Source organism: Odocoileus virginianus, chromosome 12 (assembly GCF_023699985.2).
Source record: "Odocoileus virginianus isolate 20LAN1187 ecotype Illinois chromosome 12, Ovbor_1.2, whole genome shotgun sequence".
NCBI classification, from domain to species: Eukaryota; Metazoa; Chordata; class Mammalia; order Artiodactyla; family Cervidae; genus Odocoileus; species Odocoileus virginianus.
The window spans coordinates 42,005,707-42,015,234 of record NC_069685.1 but is presented as its reverse complement, the minus strand read 5'-3'; the positions used below and the strand labels follow the sequence as shown (position 1 = coordinate 42,015,234).

At 52.7% G+C, this 9,528-nt stretch overlaps 1 long non-coding RNA gene across 2 annotated transcripts; it reads right to left on the bottom strand.

Moving 5' to 3' along the window:
- Nucleotides 1-1,840: 1,840 nt before the first annotated feature.
- Nucleotides 1,841-4,608, bottom strand: LOC139037757 (uncharacterized). 2 transcript variants are annotated; one of them, XR_011490645.1, is made up of 3 exons: nucleotides 4,329-4,608; nucleotides 2,821-2,996; nucleotides 1,841-1,951 (listed from the first exon to the last, which is right to left on the bottom strand). It is a non-coding gene; the product is annotated as an uncharacterized lncRNA (long non-coding RNA). The 2 variants fall into 2 exon arrangements; XR_011490646.1 differs by having other exon boundaries at nucleotides 1,841-1,925.
- Nucleotides 4,609-9,528: the final 4,920 nt, after the last annotated feature.

Below are 9,528 nucleotides of genomic sequence, written 5' to 3'. Positions count from 1 at the left end.
CTCCCCAAATGGTCCCACTCCGTTACATTCTCCAGCAGCCTGTCAGGGGAGCCAGTCCTCGGCCATTGTGCAGTTGGGGAAACGGCCCAAATAGGGTCCCCATGTCCCTGGGCACACAGTCCATGGGTCAGAGCCAGCTGTGAACTAGGTCTGCAAGAAACCAGATTCTTTCTTGGTGGGTGATGGTTTTACTCTCGTGTTAAAGCCAAAGATCATTTTATAAAACTTTCCCTGTAACTCTGTCTCACATGAAGTATATAGCAGACACATGAGTTGTGCATCTCTGTTTTCAGTCCTGAGGGACAAATTCATAGAAGTAGTAGCAGCAAGAGCTGCTTCCACCAGGAGCTGAAAACCAGGAGCCCAGGCATCAAACAAACCCAAGGAAATACTTGGCTTGATCCTATCTTTTTATAAACATCCATATTTTTACAATTTTGAAATTGTCTCATGTTTACAAAAAAGATGCAGGTAGAGTACCAGACTTTTTCTTTTTCTTTTTCTTTTTTTAACTTAAATTATTTGGGAGCACACAACAACCTCAGACACTTTTCTGTGTATTTCCTGCCAGCCAGGACTTTCAAGTCTCTGTAAAATCAGGAAATAACAGGACACATCTGACCCCGCTCAGTCTCTGCATTCGTTTCTACAACATCCTTTACTGACAGGACCCAACCCAGCATCACACTCAGCTGTCCTGAGGTTTTATTCTCTCTGAGCCTTGGTTTTCCTTTGAACTCCATGACCTTGGCCCCTGTGAAGGTCACAGGTTGGTTGTCCTGTAGACTGCCCCCAATGCCAGCAGCCTCAAGTGTCCCCATGGTTCAATTCCAACTCTGCATTTCTGGTGGGAATGTCACAGAATGATATTATAAGTGCTGAGTCGCTTCAGTTGTGTCCAACTCTTGGTGACCCCGTGGACTATAGCCTGCCAGGTTCCTCTGTCCATGGGCTTCTCCAGGCAAGAACACTGGAGTGAGCTGCCATTTCCTTCTCCAGGGGATCTTCCCAACCCAGGGATCGAACCCATGTTTCTTATGTCTCCTGCATTGGCAGGTCAGTTCTTTTACCACCAATGCCACCTGAGAAGCCCCAAATGATACTATGCTCACAGAAAATTTTCAGTTTTAGGTTAGTCACTATTTAAACACCTGGTGCTTTCAAGTAAAATTCTGAATTTTCAGTCAAGTCTTGATTTTGACCCCACACTGTGCTGGCTTTACTTAAAGGAGCTGTGGACCCCCTGGGGGAGTCTGCTGCTATGGTGACAGACCCAAAGAAATCCCTCAGAAGGAAGTCAATGAGGGCATTGACCTTAGGAGAGCTCAGCCGTGGAGCCCCAGGTGCTGGCTGACCTCAGCATGACTGGGTCTTGTGAGCAAATACTCATATTCCCATGTGTGTGAGTGTCAAGTTGACAAAACACGTCTACACAGGTGACCCTGGGAGCCAGAACATCTCCACTCTAGCTCCCACTTCACAAGTGGGGAAACAGCGCTGGTCTCGGCTCGGGCTGTCATAACAAAAGCCACAGTGTGGGTTCAAACAACAGCTACTTATTTCTCACAGTCCTGGAGAATGGACGTCCAAGATCTGGGTGATGTCTAACTTGGTTCCCGGTGAGAGCCTGCTTCCCGGCTTGCATGTGGCGCCTTCTCACTGTGTGTTCACATGGCAGAGAGCAAGTCTGGTCTCTTCTTCTTTTAAAATTTATTTTTATTAATTTTATATTTTGGCTGCGCTGGGTCTTCATTGTCACACTCAGGTTTTCTCTGGTTGCAGTGAGCGGGCGCTACTCTTGGTGATGTGGTGCGCAGGGGCTTCTCATTGCGGTGGCATCTTTTGTTGTGGAGAACAGGCTCTAAGGCACAGGCTCAGTAGTTGTGGCACATGGGTTTTGTTGCTCCGCAGCATGAGGGATCTTCCTAGACCAGGGATCAAACCCACATCCCTTGCATTGGGAGATAAGAGTCTTAACCACTGGACCACTAAGGAAGTCCCTTCTCATCTTCGTATGGGGAGACTAATTCCATCCTGAGGGCCCCACCCTCATGACCTCATCTCAACTTATCACCTCCCATAATTCTCATTCCGTCACGTCAGGGACTAGAGCTTCCACATACGATCTTTGGGGGGACACCAACACTCAATCCGTAACCCACAGGCAGAGGAAGCCACAGCACTGCGGCTGTCCACCAGATGGGACGGAGGCCAGACCCAGATTCCAGCCACACCTCATCCCCATAGGAGCAAATTGTGAGGGATGAGGGGGCTCTGGGTGATTCCCTCCAAAGGATAATCATGACGATACAGTTACTGGTACTGTTCTGCACTTCACAAACACATGGGAGGGAATGTGCTTAGGTCCATTTTCCAGATGAGGAAACTGAGGCTCAGAGAAGAACAGTGACTTGCTGAAGCTCAGCCACTTAGTGGGAAGATGGTCTTGCTCTGGGGGTCCTGCTCCCAAGGTGTGGCTCTCCTTGTGTGGGGACAGGGTGTGATTATGGGATTGCAGCGTGGATGCTCCTTGCTGGAATCCCGTGAGCAACTTTTCCTCCAGGGCTCTGGGGACTAACCAGCACCCAGCTGGAGTCATCCCAGCTCCCGGGCCTGCCACCCTAACCGGACATTGGGCCCCTGCTGATTCTGCAGCCCCAGCCCTCCCTGAGTCAGCAAAGGGTGACAGGACCCCAGGGGGTCCAAAGAAATGAGAGGACCCGAAGCAAATGGACCCCAGCACAGCCGCCCGCTCCCCTGCCTCCCCAAGGAGCTGCAGCAGCCACACCCATCTGCTCTCTCCTGTTTCTGGGTTCTCACCTGGACTTGCAGCCAGGTGGTGGCCAGGGCCGCGTCCTCCTCCCCTGTGAGGCTGGTTGGCTGTCACTGGAGAACCCATGTGGCTTGGGTTTCCTTGCTCTGTGGCGGGTGCCAAGGGCGAGAGTCCCCAGATGGGCAGAAGTCACAGGTCACTTCTTGCATCTCAAGCCTGCTGGCTGCAAGGGAAGGGAACAGACCCCTCCTCTCAATGGGTAATGAGAGTGGGTCCATAGTCCGAGGAACTATGTGAGGTTGAAGGACTTCTTTTGCCCATCTTAGAAAACCCAACTGGCCACCCTACTCCACATGGGAAAACCAGGGGTCCAAGCACCCCAAACCTGCTCCTCCGTGGGGTGGACAGCAGGCCACTCCCACTGCTCAGGATGAGATCCTGCTCTTACCTCCCACCCAGCTCACCATCTCTTCTGACCACCTTGCAAGCCACCATCCCCGGTGCCTCCTGACTGCTCCCTCTTTTCCCCACCTGACAGCCACATGACCCATGAAAAGCTTCATCAGACCAGGTCCCTCTTTTCTCAAAGCCCTCACGTGGGCCCCATGACTTTGTGGGTGGGGTAAAAACCCAGCCCTTACTATGGCCTAGAACTGCCCCCCCACCCTGCCCCCTCTTCCTCTGTCCTTTGTCTCCCATCCCCTGTTCCCTTCACTCCAGCCACACTGACCCAGCCCCTCCCAGACCATAGCTCCTGCCCAAGGACAGACTCAGGTCCCCAGGCCTGTCTACAGTGTCACCTTCAAAGTGGTGCCTCTCTGACTACCCCCCTGAAATTGCAAACAGCCCTCCTTCCCCACAAACACACCCAGACCCTTTCCCACCTTCATTTTCTCCTTACTACCACCTGACCTATTATTTAGTCAATTTCTAGACTCAGCTTGAATTCTGTTAACTGTCTTGCCTCTCCACTAGAGTATAAAGATTTGGCCTATTTTGTTCAATGCCCTGGTCCGGGGTTACTAAATGTTTGTTGAGCGAATACACGGATGGGGGAAATGCCACAGGTGGATGTGGGCCCCTCACTGGTGTCTGGTCTGGGCCTTCTTTTTCCTGTGGAGTCTTGTCTAGAGTCTGGAAGGGACTCTGGAGTCCCCTCTTCCTCCTGATCCAGGAAGCGGCCTTTGGCAGAGCAGTTGCTCAGGTTGGATGAAAACCAGGACTCTCCTGTACAGACCTGGCCTCTAGTTCTAGGCCAGACCAGGGGTGCAGCGCCTAAACTCCCTGGGACTTAAACAAGCTCCGTGCCCAGGTCTCCCTCAATCAGTCCTTCATCCTGGGGTCCATGGTGTTGGTCTCTTTTTTTTTTTGGCCTTGCTGCAAGGCTTGTGACAGACATTCTAGTTCCCGGACCAGGGATCAAACCTGCACCCCCTACCCCTGCAGTGAAAGCTTGGAGTTCCAACCCCTGGAGTGCCAGGGAATTCCCAGTCCATGGTGTTTGAATCTCTCCCCACTCAGTGTTAATTTCAGAGGGGAGAGGTAAGCATCTTACGATCAGCTATTGGGAGACCCAGAGGTGGCGCAGCAGAGACGGTTGAGCTGACTGCAGAGAGCAACACACGGACCTCAGATGAGCCCAGGGTGAAGACAGGACAGGCTCAGCAGACAGAGGCCACCCAGAGGCCTCAAGATCTCCTGTCCGTTTGTTTAGTGATGATCCATGAGACTCGAACATGCGATTCCTGAACAGTACAGCTTGTCACGGAGACATAGGGGCACTGAGCTAGAAGTATTGACTGAGCCCACACAGGGCACGGGTGGCCCCTGAGAGGATGGCACCGTGGCCTTTACTCTCAGACCTATTTCACAATCAGGTCCAGGAGTCAACAGGTTAGGGTTATATAAGACGTGTGCTCTGAGTGGGGCAGGAGTCCAGGGGGAAAACTGAGTAAAAAGAAGGAAAATGGGTGGTGACCAAGTGTGGCGAACCAGGGGTGGGAGTTCCAGAAAGAACAAAGCCTCCAGGGGTCTCTGAGGAGCAGCCAGGGCTGAGAGCTATCTGGGGACTGTCCCGGGGGTCGTGGAATGTGAGCTCCAGGAGCCCACCCTGCTCACAATCATGGCCAGGGGAGGTGGCCGCTGGCCAGGGTTGCATCACCCCAGCGATGCCCCGGGAGCCTCGTGCCACAGCGGCCTGGACCCTGATGCAATCCTCTGCCATTGGGCAGCCTGGCTGCCCTGCCAGCCTGGACTCTGCCCTTCGCGGGGCCCAGCCCCCACTGCAGTCTCCAGCTGCCCCCTTCTTCCAGTCTCCATCTAGGAGCCCTTGGGGTTATGGCCCTGTGGTGCCAAGCAAGTCACTTCTGGTCTCTGAACCTTCCTTTCTGACCTCCCGAGCAGCTCTGGGGTTTGAGGAGTCACGTGGGGGCTGCTGGGGATGTGAGTTCCCTAGCCAGGCCTCTGTTTAGATTTGCTCTTCTCCTTGATGGTGGGACTCCAACGAGCTACTCAACTGCTTCATCTGTGAATTGGGGATAAATGTACCTGCCTGGTGGGCTGGTTCCACACCTGGAGGGGATGAACCAGCCGGGCCACAGGTGCAGTACCAGAGTCTGCTAGTGTGATGACTGAATTTCACTGAGTCCTCAGTGAACAGTTTTTCACATGAAATTAGGGATGTGTCTTAAAATTGATGAGTGGTCAAAGTACAGCCCATCGCGTTTTGCTTTCCCTTGTTGTTCAGTCACTCTGTCCTGTCTGACTCTTTGTGATCCCACAGACTGCAGCATGCCAGGCTTCCCTGTCCTTCACCATCTCCTGGAGTCTGCTCAGATGCATGTCCATTGAGTCGATGATACCATTCAACCATCTCGTCCTCTGTCTCCCCTTTCTCCTCCTGCCCTCAATCTTCCCTTGCATCAGGGTCTTTTCCAATGAGTCAGCTCTTTGCATCAGGTGGCCAAAGTATTGGAGCTTCAGTAGAAAGAGTAACAGCTGCTCTTTCTAGCAGCTTATAAATAAACCAGGGTCTTTTCCACCAATGACATTTAGATGTGATGGAACACAGAAGTGTTACTAAGCACAGCTGCGCAGGGCGTGACAAAATCCACAGAGGGGAAGTTGGGGAAGGGTTCTGTGAACCAGGAGTGATGTTAACAGTGCCTGGGCTCGGGGTCCCCAGAGTAGATCCTGGGCTGCACCCTGGGCACCACAGCCCCTAGGCCCTTGATCCCTTTCCGGGAGCCTAAGAGACTCCAAGACGCCCACAGACCGTCTTGATCTCTCAATCCAGAGGCAGAAGAGATGGGTGAACAGGTCAGTGCCACCATCAATAAAAGGAGGGGCATGAGCAGTGATGATCACAGTGGCTAGGGTCAAAGTGGGGATGGGGCACTTTTAGACCAGGTGGTCCCGGAGGGCCTCACGGAGGAGGTGACATTTGAATGAGACCTGCATGATAGGAGGGCACGGGGGAGCGTTCCCGGCAAAGCGAACAGCCTCAGGTCTCAGGCTGCAGCCAGCCTGAGAGGAAACAGAAAGGGACCGATAGTGGGGCTGCCCTCACCACGTTATCGGTGGCAGGACAAAGAGGAGGTGCGAGGGCGGCTCTGGGCATTTGGGAGGCAGGTGCCTGGGAGGGGTCAGAGGGTGGCCAGCAGAGGTGTACCTTATATTTGATCCAGTGTACCCCTTACCATCACCATGGAAGGGACTGTGCAGACCAAAAGTGTCCCCAGACCAGGTGGCCCTCCAGCTGGAAACAGGCAGCTGGGCATTGGGGACAGTGCTGGGGGGATCCCGAGGGTCTTCTTTCCGAGCCCAAGCCCCTCCCCTCGGGATGAGATGCTGAGACGGCAGCCACACCCCAGCTCACACCTCGGGTTACGGCTCCCTCCCCACGGAAACTGACATGTAGATTTGACTTCCCTTTTCGTGTACTCATGATTTGTTTCAGCTCATACCTTTTTCAACAATTGTGTGATTAAATACACATGACACAAAATTGATCATTGGTGATACTGAGTACACTCCCAGAGCTGTGTGGCAAACCCCCCACCCGGTCCCCAAATATTTTTCTCATCTGAAGGGAAGCCCCATGCCCACGAGCAGTCACCCCCTGGCCCCATGCCACCCCTCAGCAAACACAAATCTACTTTAAGTCTCTGTGCATTTGCTTATTTGGGGAAACTCTTCTGGAAGGAAATCATACAATAGTTGCTATTTTCTTTAAAAATATATATATTTGTTTATGTATCTGGCCTGTGGGATCTTTAGTTGTGGCCTGTGGAATCTAGTTCCCTGACCAGGGTTTGAACCTCAGCCCCTTGCATGGGGAGCGTGGAGTCTTAGCCCCTGGGCCACCAGGGAGGTTTCGAGCCTGGCTTCTTTAACATAACGTGGTTTCAAGGTTCATTCACACTGTAGCGTGAATCAGAGCTTCATTCATTTTTACGGTTGAATCATATTCTCTTGTACGGCTGAGCCACACTGATTTATTCATTCCTCTGTGGACACCGGGGCTGGCGATTGTGGGTTACACTGCTGTGAGCGTGGGTGTATGTTTCTGCTGAGCTCTGGTTTTAGTTCTCCAGGGGATAGACACAGGAGTAGAAGCACCGGCTTTACAGGGGAACCCAAGTGGGCTTCTGCGAGCATGGCAGGGGTGCACGTGGTGGCTACGCTGACTCACCCAGCTCAAGCCAGGCCTGGAAGAGCAAAGCTCCTCAGCCTCCCACACACCCCTCCACCCAGCCGTGACCCAGCAGCTGTGCCCGGGGAGCCGGTGCTGACTGGGCCTAGCATCTGGGCTGGAGCCGAGGAGTTCCCACCCACCGGCCCACTGGACAGTCTGCAGCTCAAAACTGATAGGGACAAAGTAGATGATTAAATAGTTAATCCCACCAGGGGATTGTAAGTAGAAAAACATGGGAGACCCCTGTACGTTAATGATTGCTGAAGAGAGCAGGTTTGCTTAGCAACAAAGCCTTTCAACAGAAGCACGAGACGTGTCCCCAAACAGTAAGACAATGGTGGCATGGGCCCCACATCCTGCCCAGTGAACTCAGCAGGTTAATGATCCCTAGGACATGTTGTCTGCACACATGAGAAACAATTTGTGGGCCTAACTTGAAATGTAGGGACAAGAAAACTCCCCTGCCCAACCTGGAGGAGAAACTGATGATGGAAGCATGATGTCTTCTCAAGAAAGACAAAGGTGGTCTTCTCCCCCTCCCCGCTTTTCCTTTGATTATAGCCAGTGAATTCTCACCTGCCCACTTGTAAGCGCTACAAGCATCCTATTCTAGCGCCTATATCCTTAGTTGCTCAGTCGTGTCCGACTCTTTGCAACCCCATGGACTGTTGCCCACCAGGCTTCTCTGTCCATGGGGATTCTCCAGGCAAGAACACTGGAATGGGTGGCCATGCCCTCCTCCAGGGGATCTTCCCATCCCAGGAATCAAACCAGGGTATCCTGCATTGCAAGCAGATTTTTTACCAGCTAGGCTACCAGGGAAGCCCCATCCTATTTTAGTAAATCACTTCACCTCTTGCTGAATTCTCTCTGTGCTGAGATATACAGGATTGTGGTACTGGGGCATTTCCCCCACCCGGAAATGCCGCCCAAATGGTTTCAAAAGCATAAGTGCTTGTAACACCTTTGCTCAGGTTTGTGCAATACTGGGCACCCTCCACGTCCTGCAGAGGCTCTGCTGCACCCCTGAGGGCATCTGGGTTTGAGACCTAGGAACCTGCCTTGGTCCAGGGAGGGGTAGGGTCTCCTGAAAAGGCCCACCAGGAAAGTCCCTTTCCAGGTGAGACCAGGGATGCCCAGGTGTGGGCTCTGCAGGGATATCCAGGTGTGGGCTAAGCTGGACCTATTGTTGCTAAAACCTTGGCTCTCTGTGCACCTTACTTTGCCAGGCAAAGGGGGAACACAGTAGGCAAGCGCTTCAAGAAACAAGCCCGTCTCCATACTGAGTAGGGAGAGCTTATATAGTTAGGCAGGGGTATGTGATAAGGATCAAGACAGTAACAGTCTTAGTTCCTTCTTCTGCCAAGTTTCAAAAGGAGGGTGTGCCGTGTGCTCAGCTGTTTCCATCGTGTCCAACTCTTTGCAACCCCATGGAGCCCACCAGGCTCCTCTGTTCGTGGGATTCTCCGGGCAAGAATATTGGAATGGGCTGCCATTTCCTTCTCCAGGGGATCTTCCCAATCCTCGTTCCCTGCGACTCCTGCATTGCAGGCTGATTGTTTGTCTTCTGAGCCATCTGGGAAGCTCAGAAGTGTGGGTTGCTGGCATGATTAGGGTGTGTGTGTGTGTTGGGGGGAGGGGGGCTGGGCGAGGAGTGTGGTGTCTTAGCTGGTCTCTATCCTAATCTTGATGAGCCTCTCTGGTCCCTTTGACCTGGCTTCAGGTGGTTTCATTGCTGCTTCTCCCTTTGATTAGCCTCTGTCCTGCCCTTTGAAACTGAGAGGAAGTCATGGAGGCTGGAGTCTTATCCCTCATACCTACAAGGAATGGGGGAAAGAAAGGCCTCCATGCCCAGGAACCCCACAAAGCCCTGCTGGGCATCACTATCTCCTTGGCGGGGGTAACCTACTGTGGCTAGGGTGTGAGGGGTATGAGAGCACAGAACAGAGGGGACCCCTGTAGGGACACTGAGGTAATTACCCCACAAAAGCCATGTATTAGGCAAATTGATCTGGAACCAGTACCAAAGTTTGGCCACCTGATGCAAAGAGCATCTTTT